Here is a 21,608-nt window from a genome sequence, read left to right as displayed (position 1 = left end):
ACCTTGGAGGTAGAGTCATTCTCTGGGACCAAAGATACCCAGTTTATTCCAGGGGGTCTATAGAACTGGGCTTCTAGACATCCACAAACAGCCAGGGCTGTTTTAGCTAGAGGCACACAGGTTCTTCACTACTAGATTGTGGGACAGGTTTAGAGGACACGGAGGGGGCTCTGGACTGAGGGGAATCAGGGGAATGAGGGAATGTGAAGTGGAAATGAAGACCGATAAATTATGCCTTCATATCCTTTCCTCACTAGCCTTCATCCTGGACGTGGCCCATTTCTTCATACCTACCCAGCCTTCACCAAGGTTTGCTGGCTGTAATGATACAGTTCAGCTAGCTGAAGCAGAGAAGGGGTATTTACTGCAAGGATCTTGGAGGGTTCCAGAAGATTCATGGACCGAGATGCTGCAGATCACTGAGGGGCTGGTACCAGGAACGTGAATCATCAGAAAGCCAGGCCTCAGTCTCTCACTCACTGAGGCCACATGGCCACTCTTTTCTGCTTTCCTCAGCACTCCTGCATTCTGCTCTTTCCCCAGGCCTGATTTTTCTGCATTCTGAGCGGTTTGTAAAAGACTGCAACTACACAGTGCCAGAGGCTCTTGTCTTTAATTCAAAGGATCAGAAAAAATTGATTAATGCTCTGAAGTCTCTAATCCCAGTTCCTGGGAGAGAGACTAATGGCTCAGTCCAGGTCAGGTGTCCACCCTCCAATCAGCCACATCCAGGGGAGCAGGGTCACACTGGCGACACATCATAAATGGTGTCCCAAGTCAAATGGTTTGTTCTCCCTGAAAACCCTTAGCTAATCTTATGGGAGAAGTCCCCTCTCCCCTGGGTTCCCATAGCACTTTATCTGCCCCTCTCCCATGGAACTTATTGCTTCTTACCTTGTGTCAATATTGCTGTTATAAAAATCTTATCCACCATCCCACGTATCCATAACTTTCTTGTTCATTTATCTTCGTATATCTCACAGCTCGTGCAAACCAAAAATTGAACATGTGATCAATAAGTAGTTTAAATCATGATAATCTCCAAATAAATCGATTTTCAGGAAACTTAACTTGCTCAAGTCTTTCATTTAATCTCACTCACAATTTCATTAAATACAATTAATTCACCCAGTTAATTAATTCAACTAATTTTAATTGAGTGCATTCTACATACCAAGCACTGTCTTGGCTGTGCAGAGGCTATATCACTACACAAGACAAAGGGAGTCCTTACCCCACTGAGGTTCCAAGTTAGTGGTGGAGACCATCAACAAACAGTGTTTACTATGAACTAACCTTCATGCTGGGTGCTAGGCTAGAGATGTGTAAGTCTCTAGCACTGCCCCAAGGAGCCCAGCTTCCCTGGGAATCACCGAGAAGTCCTCAGATATGTTACTGTATTCCAGGGCAGAGAAGAGTTGCAAGACTTCCAAGAGAGAGTCGTTTTACTACTAGGAGAGAAGGGGGTTGCCGAGGGTGGTTTCACTGAGATCAGTGACACATGACTGAACTTGAAGGGTGAGTATAAATTTGCTAGGGAGAATGTGAGTTATACACGTGAGTGTGTCTGATGGGTTGGGAACAGGGGAAAGGAGCTGGGAGTGATGGTGGTCAGAGCCTTCCAGATAGGCACATACAAAGCAGATTTCAAGCACTGTGAAACCACCACTGTGTCTAGAACATGGTGAGGCATTCGGTGTGTCTGGAGCACAAGGAACATGAGGGAAAATAATGGTGAAGTTGGCCAGGGACCTTGCCTGGCCTTGGGTGCTAAACCCAGGAGGTCATAAGTTAAGTATCAAGAGTCAGCATCTGGAAGGCAATGATTGCTACTTTAGGCATGGGGCCAGGCAGAGCCTGGAGACCAACAAAAATACCTGGTCAGGAACATAGTCTAGAAGGTCCCAAGATGAAGCATTGCACCAGTGCTGCGGTCATTGACCTCTGGCTCATGGAGAGAGATGGCTGAATGGTGAGATGACATTTTCACTCTCAAATTGCAATCTTCCTCAGAAAGCACCGAATCTTCCAACTTTCACTCCCTCGTGAGTAGAGTGGGATTTTCTAGATTTTGCAATTGAATTTAAGAAATCAAAAGAAAAATACATTTGTAGTTAAAAAAAAAAAGCCAGCAGAAAGGGATCTGTATACCCATACATCTTTTGAGTTACAGTCTTATTCCCCATGTCCTCTTAGCCGATGATATGATGAGGGTTAGAGGTGAGTGATTTCCAGAGACTGATTTGTCCTGGGATATTGTTCCTCATGGGACTGCAAGTCTGTTCTCTGCTGCCCTGAGATGCTAAGCAGAGGTAGAAGGAAGCCAACTTCTTGGGAGCTTTCCCAGGTGGAAGTCAACACTGTTCATACCCTGGTCCCATCCTACTTCTCCAGCCCTGTGTCCATCCTCTCCCTACTCCAGATGAGCCTTTCTCAGCCATGTTGGCCCTCCTGCCTCTCTCAGATGTTCATATCTGCAGGACAGTCTTAGACAACATTTTTCCTCTTCTGTGCCTGTCAAACATCACTTATCATCCACATCAAACCCAAAGGTCCTGTCTCTGTGAAGACATCCCCGATCCATTTGACCCCAAAGCCCCTTCTTCTGTATTCTCCTAGCACCTTAGACTTAACTTCTATTACCACTCTCACCTCATAATATTACTTTTGTTCTCATGTTTAGTCAACTGAATTTTTTTTTTTTTTTTTGAGTTCAGGGATTAGACTTCAATCATCTCTGCACTCCTAGGCACTAACAACAGTGCCTGACCTCAGTGAGTGCTCTATTTGCTAATAGAGGGAGGTTTATCTGGGCATCTTGTCTGTTGGGATCGGGTAGTATGAATATGGCTTTGGGAAGAATTCCAACAAGCAGAAAGTGGGGAAAGGGCATTCCAGATGGAAGAGATAGTATGAGCAAAGGCACTGAGGTGGAGAGCATGGACGAATACGGGAGCCTGGAGGGAAGGAGGAGAGAAGGAAGGAGAGAGAATACTAAGTGCCAAGCATGGAGTTGGGCTCCTTCACATGCATTGTTGCACTAGGCCTTTACAGAAACTTGGTGAGGTGGCTACTATTCACCTCACCAAAGAGACGGAGGCCCACAAAAGTCATATAGCTCAAGTTGGTGATAGCAACAGGAGTAGACCAATTTTGTTAGACTCTAAAGCCCATGCTTATCAAGGCTTTAGAGAAAAGTAAGCAATTCAAGTTGGAGCCTGGAGTAAGTGAAAAGAAACAAAGGGAGGGAAGTGCAGAAAGATGTATATTACAGAGTTATATTGTTAATAATATCTAGGGGTTTTGATGGCCTATCGTGGACCAACACCTGTGCTAGATATTTGATTTTAATTTTTTAATTATTTCCATTATCTTTTCTTCAAGAGAAGGAATACAAACATGGAAGGGGCAGAGGGAGAGAGAGAGAGAGAGAGGGAGAGAGAGAGACAGAGAGAGAGAGAGAATCTTAAACAGGCTCCACTCCCAGCACAGAGCTCAATCTCTGACATGGGGCTCAATCTCACGACCATGAGATCATGACCTGAGCCAAAATCAAGAGTTGGATGGTTAACTGACTGAGCCCCCCAGGCACCTCTAGGCACGTTAAATATATCACCTCATTAAAATAAACAGTCAGCCTTATAAGGTGATTACCTTCAATTTACAGATAAGGGAACTAAATCTCAGAGAGGTTCTGTCATCTGCCCAAGGTCACCTACCCAATAAGTGATGGAGCTGTGACTTTTTTTGACTTGATTTTTTACAACCCAGGCTCATTGGGAAAGAACTTAATAGATAAATCGTCACTTAATGATTTGATTCTAAGTGGCATAATAGGGGTATGGATTTCTTTTGTCTTACCTTTTCTTCTCCACTTCCTCCTCTCTTCCTCTTCCTCCTCTTTTTTTTTTTTTTTTTTTTTTTTTTTTTTTTTTTTTTTTACATAGGCATGTCTCAAGCTTGGGCTTTTCTTCCAACACTGTCCTTCTCTCCCTGTATATTCCTACCCACTTTCCTTTCTCCTTTTTCAGTCTCCTCTGCCCAAATGGCTAGAACTGGACCCCGATGCAAGGTTAACAAGCTAGCCTAAAAAAAAAAAAAAAAAAAAAGACCAATCTTTTGGTAAGATCTTTTCCTAAGGAAGGCAATGCATAGGAAAGGGAGGGGAATGTCTGGCCAAGATCTCACAATGAGATGGTAATGGCCCTGGGAGGGCAGGGAAGAAGTTGTTCCCTTTTTCTACATACTTTTCCTTTCCTTTTTCCTTCATCCTTCCTGAAGGAGTGAAGTTCAAAATCAGCCTTGTTCAGAATTACCTGGGCTTGCTTGTTCAGAAGGCAGGTTTCCTGGCCCCACCTCAGATATTCAGAAGGTTTTTTGTGGGGCCCGAGGGTTGGCATTTTTCAACAAGCACCCCAGAGATTCTACAAATTGAGAATACTGCTTTCCACAATGCAGTTGCGCCCATGGGCTTTAGCAGTTAGTGCTGAGATAACTTGAGGTGCTAGGAACTTGGGACTGGATGTCTTCCAGATGCCTGCCCCAACCAGGAGCGTTGACCTGGAGGCTGTGTGTAGGAGTCCCCGTCTTTCGGAATTAGTGATGTGGTTAGAGTAGCAACGTGACTCTCTGTGGACGGAAGAAGGCAGGTCGGATGTGAGAGTCTCCCTCCGTGAACATGTGTGCGTCATCTCAGCCATCGCTTGTATCTTTATTCTCAAAAACAAGTCAGTTTTGTTCCTGTCAGCATCTTGGCTGGCCCGCAACAAAGAGGGCAAGCTGAGATGGAGAGGCCCAGTCACAGGCGTGTGACAGGTGATGCTTTGGGGGCATAGCTGGGTTGGGGAGAGCAGGAAAGCATTACTCAAACTGCCTTCAGTAGTAAAAGAAAAAAAAAAACATGATTTCAGAAAACGCTGCCAGAAGATATAAGAACTATCTGCTCGTATGAGTTTTAGGGATCATAACATTTTTGGTTTTGGTTTTGTTTTGTTTTTTATCACCAGGAATGGGGTTATCCAGGCTGAGCTCTCTAAGGAAGTGAATCTCAGCCTGGATGTACCTCAAAATAATTTGAAGCTTTAAAAAAATAGAGATGCCCAGGCCTCACCCCTGATCAGCTAAATTCAGGCTCTCGGGGGGGTTGGACCTGGGAAACTGTATCAAGCTCTTTGGGGGTTTTGGAGCAGCCAGTCCAGCATTGCATTAGGGATCGGCATTTGGGAGCCACTCCACCAGGGTAAGAGGGAAAAATCACACCAGTCTGAGCACTATAATACCAAGTCATCTTTGTCTCTCCCTTCCCTTCATGGCAGGAGGCTCAGAAAGGTTCCCCTCTCATCTGTCTTGTAGAGCAGCACAGGAACCTATCTAACTGTGTGAAATCCGGAAGTGATTTACGAATTTAACTATATTACATACATTGATTTTCATTATATTTAAATATGACTTGCTTGCCATTTACACCTGCCCGCTGAGTTTGCAGAAGACGATCGCAGACTCTGGAATTCACGGAGCCGAGCTGGATGACATCTGTCTAAGTCATGGCAATAGAGAACTCCGGCACTGGGAGAGTTGAGGCCAATGAAGTTCTTCCCAACACAGACATTCCTTGGCTTCAATGTTAACCATTTCAACTTGTTCTTTTCTTGATTTTCATCTGTTTTCTATGTCTCCTTACAGTCCCCACCAGGTTGGGTGCCTTGAATCATATGTGTAGTGAGAAGCTGAAAGTGACTAGAGATGGAAGGAATTAGGGCAGGTTTTAGTCATAACAAGAGTGCCCAGGGCAGCTGTTCAATTGTACACTGCACGATTCTAGAGGCACCATTCAAATTGTAATTAATGATGATAAGCACATTTATCACAACAGGTATGCATCATTTGAGTCACAGACTGCATCTTTAGTCTCAGTAAGCTTTTACTGATGTCAGCATCTTTCCAGGGATAGTATAAGGCCCAATAAGGAGAGGATTTGGTGCCTAAAAGTGGTCCTGATCAGAGATGCCTGTCATAACAACCCAAGAATCAGAGACACAAGAGAGAAGAACCCTGGCAAACAAACCTCTCTCAACCAGTCTCGGCTGCTTTCTGCACCTTCATTTGGGAGTGAAGGAAAAGAAGATGGGCTGGGATTTTTCACTCTAAAAGCGTCTATTTGTTTGGGCCCTGAAATTTCATGACTTTATGGGAGTTGTGACTTTGAAGGACTGAATGGGCACTGACTGCAGTGGGTGCATTGGCCTGAGTCCCAGAGGAATCCTTTTTCGGAAGAAAACTTCACCAGCCCCTTTCTTTTCCAAATCGTATCCCTTCCTTAAATTCCACTCAATCCTTGGTGTCTCTGTGGAAACTGTTCTGATCATTTAAGGCACTAAGTGATATTCTGTGCCCACACCTGGCTCACATTCCAGTGTATAACTGTATCTGAATAGTTTATCTGGATTTTAATCATGTACGTATTTCTTATAGCTCTCAGCTACCCGGGATTGTTGCCTATCTTTTTGTGCTAGTTAACTTTCTCAGGGATGCTGTGAGCAAATGAATGCACTTACGTCATTCATCCACACGTCTGACAAATAGTTCTTGAGTGCCAACTTGTGCCAAGCATTGTTTTAGGTCCTGGGAGATTATCTATCTATCTATCATCTATCTATCTATCTATCTGTCTATCCATCCATCCATCTACAGTCTATCTATTTTCTATTTCAGGTAGTAGATGCTATAAAGACAAAGTAGACTAAGGGGAGTTAAATAATATAATAAGGGAAATCATTGATCAAGAAAATAAATGACAGTTCTATTCACTTTTTTTTTTATTTATCAAATAACGCCAGGGGCACCTTGGTGGTTCAGTCGGTTAAGCGTCCAACTTCGGCTCAGGTCATGATCTCACAACTCGTGGGTTTGAGCCCCGCGTCAGGCTCTGTGCTGACAGCTCAGAGCCTGGAGCCTGTTTGGATTCTGTATCTGTCTCTCTCTCTGCCCCTCCCCCACTCATGCTCTGTCTCTGTCTCTCTCTCTCTCTCTCAAAAATAAATAAACATTAAAAACAATTAAAAAACAAAGAACATCATATGCTAGATGCTAAAAAAAATTACACCTGTGTGACTAAAACAAGCCATTATAAAAAGGAAACAATCTAAGTGGAAGAAAAATGTTATTAGGCTGGAAAACATGGTTATTGAATTAAGCTCTAAAATGGAAGCCATGATATGCAAATGGACACTACAGGGAAGTAAATTAGTAACAGATAAGATGAAGATAAATTTCCTAGAACACAAAAGCAAAAGACAAAGAAATGAAAATGAAAGAATAGAATAATTTTGAAAGACAGATATCAAAAAGCCAACCCACAAATAACAGGAGCTCCTAAAATAATGAACAAAATTATTTGTAGAAGAAGCCATAGATAGGACATTTATTGGCTTTAAGTGAAATCCCGTTTTTAAAATTAAATATGCTAGCTGTATTTCGTCAGGAACCTTTGGGTTGTGCCAGGGTCCCAGCTCAAACTGGCATAAGCATAAGAGGAGAGGGGTTTTATTGGCTCACCTAATGAAGCTCAAAGTTTCACTAGGAATCCACTTCTCCAGCTCTGGCTTTCTCTTGGGTGGCTTCATTCTTGGGTAGGTTGTTCCCATGGGGTGGCACCCAGTCACTCCATGCTGATATTCTTCCAGCTTTCCAAGCCCGGTGGGAGGAAAGAGTTCTTCCTTTCTAATACCTGTGTGACATTAACCTTGGCTTAATCCTCAGACTCTGATTGGCTGGGCTTGGGTCAGGTACTCACCATTGAATCAGCTTGGGCAGCTGAGAAGGATGGCGGTATTGGTTTCATTGGCCGTATGCTCTCACTCAGGGAATGAGTGCCTGTCAGCTCTATCCAGTGTCCACATGACCTGCAAGGAAGGGAGAGATGGTTTCCCGGAGGATGACGGGGCTGCTAACACCAAAAGAAAGGGGAATGGATGTGGCTAGGCTAAATAACATCGTGTTGGGCGGATTAATAAAAGAACTACTCCCAGACCTACTCATGCAGAATTCTGATCTCTAAAAGGTAACCCGAACCCTATAAATAAATATGCAGCAAGAAAAGAAAAAGTCACATTTACCTGAGATTTCTCCTCCAGAATCCTACAGCCTGGAAGACAAAGGCACAGTCTTCTGCATGGCAAAGGAAAGAGGTTGTGTGACCTAAAAATCTTTCACCCAAATTGTCACTCGTAATATATGTATTCAGAAAACACAATTCCCAGGACTCTCCTTGAGCAAGCTGGTTAAAAATCTGTCCCAGAACAATAAGGATAAAAGCAGGCATGAAACATCACCACTTCCTGTGATTCTACCTCTGAAATTGGTCCGTTTCCACCATGTTTTTTACTGCTACCATCATTGTTTTTGTGGACCATTGCCACGACCTCTTTTTTTTTTTTAATTTTTTTTTCAACGTTTATTTTTGGGACAGAGAGAGACAGAGCATGAACGGGGGAGGGGCAGAGAGAGAGGGAGACACAGAATCGGAAACAGGCTCCAGGCTCCGAGCCATCAGCCCAGAGCCTGACGCAGGGCTCGAACTCACGGACCACGTGATCGTGACCTGGCTGAAGTCGGACGCTTAACCGACTGCGCCACCCAGGCGCCCCTGCCACGGCCCCTTAACTTGCCTTCCTCTTCCACTTTGAAGCCTTCTAAGCCGTTCTCTACATACCATCCAACGGTCTCCTGATAAACCAGCTCATGTTACTTCCTTGCTTAAAATAAGTTATGGTTTTGTATGGCATGTAGAATAAATTCAATCTCCTTACCATAGCCTTTGAGGCCTTGCCTGACTCAGCCTCTGCACATTATTCTCAGCTACGCTGTCCTTTGCTCACCGCACTACAATCCCATAGCTACCTATCAGTTCTTTCTGGGAGGGTGCCAGGCTCCTCCTTCTGTCAGAGCCTTCACACGTGCTGTTCCCTCCACTTGTAACTATCTTCTCTCGATTCTTTCTCTGTCTGGTTCCTTCTCTTGTATTGCGTCTGTTTATTTACATTGCTTCCTCAGATGTTTTCTGGTCTCACCAATCTATAAATAGACTTCCTTCTATTTTTCTTGGCACCCTTATCTCAAACCACCATCGCAGCCTGTAATTATATATTTACCTGTGTTCACTTGTATTAGATCTGTCTTGCCCTAGAGTGTGAACCCCATGAAGGCAGGGACCTATTTTGTTCACCACTGAATTTCCAGGTCTAAGCAGTGACCTGCAATGTTAAAACAATGGAGTGGGGGTGGGGGTGGGGGGTAGATTTTAAAGTTCTAGATTAAATGTGCAAGTCCAGAATATAGTTCTCTCAGTTCCTGAGTTAGTTCCATAAAAATTCATATAAAATGATGTGAGGTAGAATCTCTGAAAGCAGAATTAGCTGTGCATGTACAGTGATTGTGACCTTGAAGGAAGGATAGAACTCAGTGGAGTAGGAAGAGAGGTAAGAGGGCATTTCATGTGTATGTGTGTGCATACGTGTGTGTGTGTGTGTGTGTGTGTGTGTGTGTGTGTGTGTTGGTGTTGATGTAGAGGAAAGTTAGGGAAAGACTAATAAGCAGAGGTCTAGAACTGAGATGGATAGAGTGTAGTGAAGTAAGGGTGTGAGGAATACAACAAGGTTGCCATCTACCATAGGACTCACCATGGGTTAAAATTTAGAGCAATCCAGAAATTGCTGCCACGAGGACAAAGCTTTTCCCTTGGAGGCTCTTGGTGTTCTGTATGTGTACCTGCATCAGCCCTAGGACCTTTGGGCTGTAGACAACAAGGACACCTTGTGGCACAATAAGGAAGAGGCAAGAAATATGTAACAAAGAGGCTACAGGTGTTAGAGGTGCTGCCCAAGAAAGAAAGGCAGGGGGCATGGGTATCATGAGTGAAAGGGTGCATGACGATCCTGGATGACAGGAAAGGAAGGCAGAAGGTTCTGGAGACAAACTTCCATGACTCCTTATGAACCCAGGAGTAGGGTCTCGTTTAGGGGAACAAGCAAAGCTGCTCTCTATTCCTGAAAAACAATCATTATGTGTGCTTTTTTAAAAGTAAACTCTACCCCCAATGTGGTTCTTGAACTCATGACCCGGAGATCAAGAGTCACACAATCTTTATGTATGTTGATAAAGACGTCCCTCAAGCTGGCTCCATGGGTGCTGCTGCCTGCAGACCAGGGCATCTCAAGGAATAGAGAAGAGAAACAGATGTAGCATCTTCAGGCAGAAGATCTGGGCTGGATTACCCGTCACTGCCATTTTGTATCTATTTAACCTCAAGCTAGTTCAATATCTTAAGGCTGCTTTCATTGAAAGGAAGGGATGATGAATGACCCCCACCCCCAAAACCTTTATGTGTGATCCCATATGTGGCAAGCTCTGGGATCTGTCATGTCAGTTATACTTGGTCCTGGCGAATGTGGGTATAGTGGGGAGGGTGTGAGCCTCACCTTGTCTCTGAGAAATTCTGCAACCTACCCATTCCCAACCTCCCAATATGTATCTACTTTTAGGAGAATCACTAGAAAACGTGAATCTTTGTTTTGTTTACCACCTGTTAAAAGTAGCGTGTGAGGGGCGCCTGGGTGGCGCAGTCGGTTAAGCGTCCGACTTCAGCCAGGTCACGATCTCGCGGTCCGTGAGTTCGAGCCCCGCGTCGGGCTCTGGGCTGATGGCTCAGAGCCTGGAGCCTGTTTCCGATTCTGTGTCTCCCTCTCTCTCTGCCCCTCCCCCGTTCATGCTCTGTCTCTCTCTGTCCCAAAAGATAAAATAAACGTTGAAAAAAAAATTTTTTTTAAAGTAGCGTGTGAGAAGATAAGGTTCAATGAGCAATTGCCACTAGATGGCACCATAGGAGTCTCGGTGCATCACATGAGACCTGCTTTAGACCAATACAGTAGCTATATGGAAGCAACCCACGTATCCATGGATAGATGAATGGATAAAGAAGTTGTGGTATGTATATATGCACACACAATGAAATATTACTCAGCCATAAAAAAGGATGAGATCTTGCCATTTGCAACAACATGGATGGACCTTGAGGGTATTAAGCTAAGTAAAATAAGTCAGAAAGAGGAAGATAAATAACATGATTTCATTTATATGTGGAATCTAAAACAAAACAAAACAAAACAAAAAAAGTGAATAAAGAAAAAGCAGAAACAGATCCATAAATTCAGAGAACAAACTAATGGCTGCCAGATTGGAGGAAGGTGGAAGGATGGGTAAAATGGATGAAGGGGAGGGGGAGGTATAGGCTTTCAGTTGTGAAATAAATAAGTCGCAGTGATAAAATATACAGCATAGGGAAGATAGTCAATGGTGTTATCATAGCATTATATGGGGACAGACAGAGCTACACTACACGTGTGGTGAGCATAGCGTAATGTATAGACTGGTTGAATCACTATGTTGTGCACTTGAAAGTAAAGTAAAAGTACGTGTCAACTATACTTCAATTTTTTAAAATATAGTCACTGTAGGACTGGGATGGGGGTGGTGGAAGGATATATTTCCTTTAAATGACTTTCAGGATACTTCCCTTTGTTTCTATATTGAGAGGAATCTCCCCAGATCAATCAGTGGTTGGTGGGTTGCAGCTCAGCAATTGCCAGGTATGGAATCAACCATCCCATCCATGTTTTTGGAAACCTTATAGCTACTTCACCTGGGGCAGTTGCCTTCAAGGGGTTTTCTTCTCAAGACCCATCACAACCATTCTTTGTTGCCACTAGACTTATTAGTGGAGTCAAATAGCGTTCTTTAGGGGGGGACTAGTACAAAATCTGACTCAGAGGAAATAATTTATCTGCTAAAAGAGATACAAGATTTTATAATACAAATTGGCAGAAACCTGGGAAATATATGCAGAAGTGTGTTCTATGGGCTCTAGACCAAGGATGATAGAATATAGAACTGGATCAGATCATGTTTATTGGGTGCATTTATCAGACACTCTGTTTAACGTGTTAGTTCTTGCAACTGGAAGTGGCAAAAATTTCTTGGTTGGCTGACAGAACCTTGGACTCAATGGTGGAATGTGCTTAATAAGGTTGGAATGCTAGAACTTCCCTGACATGATGTAGAAGAAGGCATTCAGGACAGGAAGAAAGGAATGATAAAGTGAACTTATCGCATGAGATCTGCACACCTACCCCCCAAGCACATCAACCAGAGGGCCCAGAGGACAAAACATTGAGAAATGCATTGCTGATATTAGCACTTGCATCTCTAAAAGACTCTAGGGGCGCCTGAGTGGCTCAGTCCATTGGGCGTCCGACTTCAGCTCAGGTCATGATCTCACACTCCATGAGTTTGAGCCCCGCGTCGGGCTCTGTGCTGACAGCTCATAGTCTGGAGCCTGCTTCAGATTCTGTATCTCCCTTTCTCTCTGCCCTTCCCCTGCTCATGCTCTGTCTCTCTCTGTCTCAAAAATAAATAAAAAACATTAAAAAAATTTTTTTTAAATAAAAGACTCTACAGTGGTGGCTGTTTTCTCTAAGCCAGATATAGTGGTGAAGATACCTACACTGAATTGGGCCCACTGATGTCAATGGGAATGAAGGGATTCCCACACTGCAGAGGCCAAATGACAGAACTTAGCCACCAAAGACAAGGGGACATTTACCATAAAAAACAACATGAACGTAGTGGTAGTCTCAAACTGTTTTGAGACTAGGAATCTTCAGTTGGACAACTGATCATGGTGCACCTAGGAATGAAAAAGATGGATAGACTACCAGAATGTTGTTTGATCTATATAAAAAGACTGGTGGCCAAAAATTTAACTTGAGTGTCCTCTCATCCAATTTCTAGACCCAAGTCAGTTACAGATGAAGAGTCCCTTGGTTGGAGGGGGACAAAATGACCTATCTTGTGGACTTCTGTTAACATCTTTCTCCAGTTATTCCAGTGCCTGTTTAATGGATCTGTATATAAAGTGGCTGTAATGGCAGGGATGGGAGTATGTGTAGGCTCAACAACAGGAACTTGCCCTAATCAAGCTTTTTCTGACCAGCAATGCTGCTGAATGCCTAACTTGCCAGTTACGCAAAGCCCCTGATATGACACCATTCCCTAATGAGCCCAACCAGCCCACAGGGGTGAGTTGACTGTTCCCTTCTGTCATGGAGGACAGCAAAATTTTCTCCTCCTTGGAGGAGATATGTATTCTGAGTACACGCTTCCTGCCCAACAATCTTCCGCCAGCATCATCTGCGATTACAAAATATGGCATACTGTATGCAAGATTGCTTCTGATCAAGAAAGTCATTTCAGCAATGGATTCATGCCCATGGAATTCACTGGTATAACCACATCCCCCGCTACCCAGAAGCAGCTGATTTGTAGGAAGATTTAATGGCCTACTGAAGGTATGGTACCAGTCGAGAGATTATATCCTGAAAGGAGAGTTCTTCCTCAAGAGATGTAGATTATACTTAGGATCGTAGATAAATACGTAGTTCTGAATGTCCCATAGCCTATCTACATGAGTCTGGGAATGAGAGGTAGAAGCGGACTGGCTCTTCTCGTTACTAGATCTCAGAGCCTGCCACAGACGTTTGGTTTCCAATCCCTGTGACTCTGACCTCTGTTCGTTTGGAGTCTTGACTCCCAAAAATCAAACGCTTCTTCTAGAGCATATATCAATCCTGCATTGATTTGGAAAATGAGACTGCCACCTGATCATTTTGTGTTCCTCATGCTACTAAACCCACAGGCGAAGAGGAGAGTTACTCTACTGGCTGGGGTGATTGATATTGATTAACAAAGAAAAATCAGGTACTGCGTCTCGATGGGGAGGATTATATTTGGAATCCAGGGAGTTCTCAGTATTTTCATGTCAACAGTAAAAGTTAATAGAAGATGACAATTTTCCCACCCACCCCTGCCAAAGGCATATCCAGTGATGATTCAGACCCTTTAGGCAAGATGGATTACCCCACGATAAAAACAAAAACAAAACAAAGAAACAACAAAAAACCAACTATCTGAGGTACTGGATGAAGACAAAGGAAATATGAAATGGATAGTGAAAGAAGGAAGTCGTAAACATCATTTGTGGCCTCATGCCCAATTACTTGCTTATTACGTATATATGTGTGTGTATATATAATTGCATATATTATTTTATTGTTCTCTCTCCTTCTTATCCTTACTATTTTCTCAAGTGTTATTGGAAGTTAATTGGGTTTTTAGAAAACATATGTTCAGATGAAATTGAATTTGAAAAATAACAAATGTTGCTCAGAGACGGGGGTGCAATGGTAGTCAGGACTTTACAGATTTGAATTTGGTAAGAAGGCAACACTGTCTTGGTTTGTAGGCAGAAAAGTTGCCTTTCGGGGGGAGAACAAAGGTTTTTGGGGTAATGTCAAAGTTCAAAATTTGTAGAGTAGTGTTATGGATGCTGAATAGCCAGCCAAAGGAATGGACTGTATCAGTTATTATGTTATTGCCTCTCGGTTTCAAACCGTTTTTTAAAATGGGAAAATGACTTTATTTTGTCTGGGGAAGTGGGCAGGCATCTAGTCTCAGAACTTCTGGGATTGCTTCCTCATGCTGGCAGCCTTGGTAACCTTGAACACCAAGGATCCTAGAGCTGGGACTCCTAAAGCCATATTTTGCTTTTCCAGTTGGCTCTGCCATTTGGTCACTAGATGGAGACTACAAGACTGGAGGAGGAACAAGAATTGTGCTCCTTGCTGTGTATTTGCTGAGGGTTTTTTGTCTGCTTGTGTTTCCTATAAGTATTACCCCAGCAAAACTTCGTCATCGTAGCATAAGCGTTTTCTCCCTGGAACGGCAACTGAATCCGCTTTGCAGTTATTCTAACACCTACGGAATCACCTTTATCGTGTCTCCTTGGGGACACCAACAACAGCCAGCCACTGCCCTTCCACAAAGAACTGGGTCCCAGTGACCTAAGTCCCCTCTTCTGAACTCAGACAACTAATACTGGCTGAGCGATGCCTCCTACTCAGAGGTCTGAGTTTCAGTTCCTCATGGCCTATCTACTAAGTTTCTAAGTTTTAACAATTTAATCTTTGTTTTGCTTCCTCAGAGCCCTGCAGTTGCAACTTCCATGATATTTTACAACTCTCTTTTATCCCTTTGTTTACTGTGATGGTTAGTTTTATGTGTCAACTGGGCCTGGTCTATAGTACCCAGTTATCTGATGAACACTAATGCAGGTGTTGCTGTTAGGATATGTTCTAGATGTGGTGGACATCCACAATCAGTTCCCTTTAGATCAAGGACATTACCTTCAATAATGTGGGTGGTCCTCATCCACTCAGGTGAAAGACTCTAGGAGCAAAGCCTGAGGTTTCCTGGAGGCAGAAGAAATTCTGCTTCACGACTGCAACCTTAGCTCTTGCCGGAGAACTTCCAGCTTGCTGACCAGCTCTACAGATTTCAGATCTGCTAGCCCTCATAATTATGTAAGTCAGTTCCTTGAAATAAATCTATTAAGAGGTTTTGGTTCTGCTTCTCTGGAGAGACATACTGATACAGTTATCAAGTCAGGATCTTTGGATGTATTAATATGTATTAGCCTCTCTGGATCCAAATAACTGGCACGGTTTTGATCTTCTGAGGGAACCTTAACTTATTCAGTGATGCAGAATTGGTGCAAGTTTTAAATAAAGACTCCTACTCTAAATATGAGTTTAAAAAGCTAACGTGGGTAAATATTACAGCCAGTAAATAGAACATTGCTTAGTCAGAGAAAATAGACAACAATGTAGAATGCGTTGGTGAGAAAACTTAGCAAGAGACAATGATGAACATGCAGAGCCCGTGGAGTGTAATGGAGGGAAACAGCTGTATAGAAACCAGTTAATAGAGCCGTAATTAGAATACACTTGAAACACACACAGATTTGAAGAACAAGTGCTTTCTACAAATTGTGTGAGTTCTCTAGAAGGACAGGATTATTCTGGAGCAGAAGGAAAAAAGAGCAGAACACCTTAGGTCATATAAAAGATTAGAAGTTGGAAAAGAGAAAACCGCAGTAGATCGGAGCAGAAGCTACTTGTCTGAGTCACTGGTTTAGAATCCAGTTCTTTAGGGAGGACGTTCTCTTTATCTATTTCTATGTAACAAATCATGTAAGAACATAAAAGCTTAAAACAATAAGCTTTCATTTTGCTCACAAATCTGAAGTTTGGGCAGGGCTCAGTGCAGACAATTTATTTCTGTTCCACACCATACTAGCTATAACAGCTAGCCTGGGGTTGGCAGATCAACTTTCAAAATGTGTTACTCATATGGCTGGTGCTGGCTCTCTGGGAGCTCAGCCAAAGCTATGGGCTGTGAGCCTTCTCTCCATATGGGCCTCTCTCCAGGCAGTTTAGGCTACTTATGGCAGAGTGGCTGGGATCAAAGAACAGGCATCTTAAGAAACAAAAAGAAACTGACAGGGTCTGAAAGTCTGAGCCCAGAAATTGGTACAGTGTTGTTTCTGCTGCAATCCACTAGTCAAGTGGTCACAGAACCCAGATCCAAGGACAAAAGATATAGATCTCTCTTCTCAGTGGGAAGAATATCAAAGAATCTGGGGCAGGGTCATGTTTTAAAACAGTAATAGTAGAAGAAGCAATCAAAATTTTACTATTAAGAATACCTACTTGGCCAAGTTAACTGGTGACTTGGCCAAGGTAACTGGTTACCTACTGGTAAGTTAACTGGTTAAAGTATAGCCCCTTTTTTAAGGATGGCTGGCTGGCTCAGTCAGTAGAGCATGTGACTCTGGGTTTCAGGGTCGTGAGTTCAAGCCCCACATTGGGCATGGAGCTTACTTTGAAGAAATAAATAAAACATTTTTTTAAAAGTATACCCCCTTGGGGCGCCTGGGTGGCGCAGTCGGTTAAGCGTCCGACTTCAGCCAGGTCACGATCTCGCAGTCCGTGAGTTTGAGCCCCGCGTCGGGCTCTGTGCTGACTGCTCAGAGCCTGGAGCCTGTTTCCGATTCTGTGTCTCCCTCTCTCTCTGCCCCTCCCCCGTTCATGCTCTGTCTCTCTCTGTCCCAAAAATAAATAAAAACGTTGAAAAAAATAAAAAATAAATAAAAGTATACCCCCTTTTTAATTGTTATATACATGGTTTTCTTGGTGACATCAGTCCTACCTGAATATCAACATGATTTGGGGGATTAGACAGCAAAATGGGAATAGCATAAATCCTATGGAAAAATAGTCTTAACATTGACACCAAGGCAAACCATAATCAAACATAGCTTAGAAGGAACCATGTAAAAAAAAAAAAGAAAAAGACAAATTATGTACAGAGGAACAAAGATAAAAATGATAGCAGGTCACTCATTGGAAAGAGTGCAAGCGAAAAGACAGCAGAGCATTATCTTTAAAGTACCGAAAGCAAAAAAAATATGCGTCAATCTAGAATTCTATACTCAGTGAAAATATTTTTCAACACAGAGGTAAAATGAAGCTTTTTTCAAAAATGCAAAAGTTAGAAGAATTTATTGCCAGAAGACCTGCATTACAAGAACTGTTAAAGTCTTTTAGGCAGGAGAAAAACGATTCCAGATGGAAATCTGAATGTACACAAAGAAATAAGGAGCAATGGAAATGGTACTACATAAATAAATGTATCAGATTATTTTTTTAAGACTCTCTTTAAACAATAACTATTTACAAAATAGCAAAGATGTTATTTTAGAGTTCATTACATCAGTGCAGGTAAAACATGACAATAATCACATAAAGGCTGGGAAGGGAGAAACAAAGTTTGCTACTGTATGGTTTCATAGTTTACATGAAGTGATATAATATGATCTGAAGGAAGCATGTAATAACTCAAAGAGGTATGCTAAAATCTAGGCAACAACTAACATAAGAAAACAAAGATTTACACGTAATAAGTCAACAAAGATGATAAAATGGAATAATAATAATAAACTCAATGAAATCAAAAGGAGGCAGAAAAACAGGGGGGAAAGCATAAACAAACAGATGGTACAAATAGAAAACAAATAGCTGAAGGGTAGACTTATACCCAACCATATCAATAACCACATGAAATGTAAATGGTCTAAATACTCCAGTTAAAAGGGAGTACTCATCAGATTGGATTTAAAACAAACAAACAAGGGGCGCCTGGGTGACTCAGTCGGTTGGGCGTCCGACTTCAGCTCAGGTCACGATCTTGCGGTCCGTGAGTTCAAGCCCCGTGTCGGGCTCTGTGCTGACTGCTCAGAGCCTGGAGCTTGTTTGAGATTCTGTGTCTCCCTCTCTCTCTGACCCTCCCCCGTTCATGCTTTGTCTCTCTCTGTCTCAAAAATAAATAAACGTTAAAAAAAATTAAAACAAACAAACAAACACCAACCATATGCTGTCCACAAGGAACACACAAATAGGTTAAGTGTAAAAAAAATGTGGAAAAAGATATACTGTACTAATACTAGTCAAAAGCAAATTGAAGATCACATACACACACACATGCATATGTTTTCTGACCACAATGGAATTAAATTAGAAATCAGTAAGAAAAAGACATCTGAAGAATCCACAAATATTTGGAAAGTAAATCATGTACTTCTAAAACAACAACAACAACAACAAAACCCTGGATCAAAGAAGAAATCAAAAGAGGGATTAGAAAGTGTTTTGAACTGAATGAATAAAAAAAAAAAATCTCAGAATTTGTGGAATGCTAATAAAACAATACTTAGGGTGAAATTTATAGCACCAAGTGATTATTTGAAGAGAATTTCATCAATTTACTAAAGGCCACCTATGAAAAACCTACAGCTAACATCACACTTAATGAAAAAAGACTGAATACTTTCTCCCCAGTATCAGAAACAATACAAGGATATTCCTTCTCACCACATGTCTTTAACATTGTATTTGAGATCCTAGCCATTGCAATAAGGCAAAAACATAAATAAAATAAGGCATCCAGATTGGAAAGGAAGAAGTAAAACTGTCTTTATTCATAGTCTACATAGACAATTCTATAGAATCTACAAAAAGGCTATGGAACTAGTAGGTGAGTCAAGCAAGACTGCAGAATACAAGATTAATACACAAAAAAATTGTGTTTCTAAATGTACAAAAATCAATTGTGTTTCTGTATACCAGGAATGAACAATCAGAAATTGAAGTTGAAAACTGCAATTTACAATAGCATAAAAATGTGAAATACCAAAGTTTAAATTTGACAAAAGATATGAAAAGCTACAGTGAAAACTAGAAAGCAGACCTAAATAAATGGAAAGATGTACCTTGTTTGTGGATCAGAAGACTCAGTGTTATTAATACAGCATTTCTCCCCAAATTGACCTATAGATTCTTAGATCAAATATTAACAAATATTAACCAAATTTCCAATAGATACTTTTTATAGAAATTGACAAGCTGATTTATGAAATTCAGGGACACTTGGGTGGCTCAGTCGGTTAAGCATTCGTCTTCAGCTCAGGTCATGATCTCACAGTTCGTGGGTTCAAGCCCCGCGTCAGGCTCTGTGCTCACAGCTCGGAGCTTAGAGCCTGCTTCAGATTCTGTGTCTCCCTCTCTCTCTGCCCCTCCCCCACTCACGTACTGTCTGTATTTCTCAAAAATGAATAAGCATTTAAAATATTTTTTTTAATAAACAAAATTAAAATTAAATTTATGAAATTCAAAGGACTAAGAGTAACTGAAATGGCTTTGAAAAAGAATAAATGTAGAGGACTAACATAACCTGACTTCAAGACATATCATAAAGCTATAGTAATCAAGTAGAGATAAACAGATCAGTGAGACAGACTAAGGAGTCTAGAAATACATCTATATACATATGGATAACTGATTTTCGACAAAGACGTAAAGTCTTTTCGTGAAGAAGGGATAGTCTTTTCAGCAAATGGGGCTGTAATAATTAGATATCCATTGTTTTTTCAGGGGGTGGGGAGGAGCACCTGGGTGGCTCAATTGGTTAAGCGTCCAAATCTTGATTTCGGCTCAGGTCATGATCTCACGATTGGTGAGTTCAAGCCCCACATCACTGTCAGTGCAGAGCCTCCTTGGGTTCTCTGTCTCCCTCTTTTTCTGTCCCTCCCCTGCTCACTCTCTATCTCTCTCTCTCCAAAATAAATAAACATTTTGAATAAATAAATAAATAATAAATTTTGTTCCCTACTACACATCATACACAAAAATGGATCATAAATTTAAGTATACAACTTAAAATTATAAAACTTCTAGAAGAAAACATAGGAGAAAGTCTTTGTGATTTTGGCTTAACCAAGATCCTATAGATACGATGCCAAGAGCACAGTCCATAAGAAGAATAAGTTGATAAATAGGACTTTGCCAAAATTAAAAACTTCTGCTTTTCAGAAGTGACTTCTAATAAGAGAATGAATGTAAAGACCAGCCACAGAACGGGAGGTAATATTTGCAAAGCTCATATCTAATAAAAGACTTGTATCCAGAAAACATAAAGTGTCCCCTATATTTTATATTAAGAAACAAACAATTTGTGCTGGCTTCAGAAGCACATATACTAAAATTGGAACAATACAAAGAAGATCAACAGGGCCCTTGCACAAGGATAACATGCAAATCTGTGAAGTGTTCCTTTTTTTTTTTTTTTAATGCCATGACCTCACAGGGCAATAAAGCGTTCACATTAAAAGAGAAAAACAGAAATTGTGGTTTATATACACAATGGAATACTACTTGGCAACGCGAAAGAATGAAATACGGCCTTTTGTAGCAACGTGGTTGGAACTGGAGAGTGTGATGCTAAGTGAAATAAGCCATACAGAGAAAGACAGATACCGTATGTTTTCACTCTTATGTGGATCCTGAGAAACTTAACAGAAGACCATGGGGGAGGGGAAGGAAAAAAAAAAAGTTAGAGAGGGAGGGAACCAAACCATAAGAGACTGTTAAAAAACTGAGAATAAACTGAGGGTTGATGAGGGGGTGGGAGGGAGGGGAAAGTGGGTGATGGGCATTGAGGAGGGCACCTGTTGGGATGAGCACTGGGTGTTGTATGGAAACCAGTTTGACGATAAATTCATATTTAAAAAAAGAAAGAAAGAAAAACTGGGGGCGCCTGGGTGACTCAGTCCCTTAAGTGTCCCACTTTTGATATCAGCTTCAGGTCATGATTTCACAGGTGTGAAATTGAGCCCAGCATCGGGCTCGGTGTTGAGCTCTCTCTCTCTCTCTCTCTCAAAATAAATAAACATTTCTAAAAAATAAAATCTTTTAAAAAAAACAGAAAAGAAACGATTCAACTTAAAAACAGAGCATAAAATTTGAACATATTCTTCACCAAAAATTCTTTAAAAACTAAACAGACATCTACAACATGATCCAACCATTTTCCCAAGAGAAAAGAAAGCATATATGTCCGTACATACAATACAATTAATTACAATTAAAGTTTCCGTTTCTCAGTTGCAACAGGCCCAATAAGGGGCTCAGTAGTGCTTTCACTCCATGTGGCATCAGCTGGGGTGGCTTGAAGGACAGCTGGGGACTGGCACAGTGAGGGTCCTCTGGTACAAACTCTGAGGGTCTCGTAACCTTGCCTCATTTCATCCTGCCACCCTCCGCCCC

At 41.8% G+C, this 21,608-nt stretch overlaps 1 non-coding gene across 1 annotated transcript; it reads left to right on the top strand.

Moving 5' to 3' along the window:
- The first annotated feature begins 20,517 nt into the window (after nucleotides 1–20,517).
- Nucleotides 20,518–20,624, top strand: LOC111558480. The gene has a single exon (XR_002739381.1). It is a non-coding gene; the product is annotated as a U6 spliceosomal RNA (small nuclear RNA).
- Nucleotides 20,625–21,608: the final 984 nt, after the last annotated feature.

The sequence above is a fragment of the Felis catus genome, chromosome F1 (assembly GCF_018350175.1).
Source record: "Felis catus isolate Fca126 chromosome F1, F.catus_Fca126_mat1.0, whole genome shotgun sequence".
Lineage (NCBI taxonomy): Eukaryota > Metazoa > Chordata > Mammalia > Carnivora > Felidae > Felis > Felis catus.
This window is presented reverse-complemented; position numbering and strand designations above follow the sequence as displayed.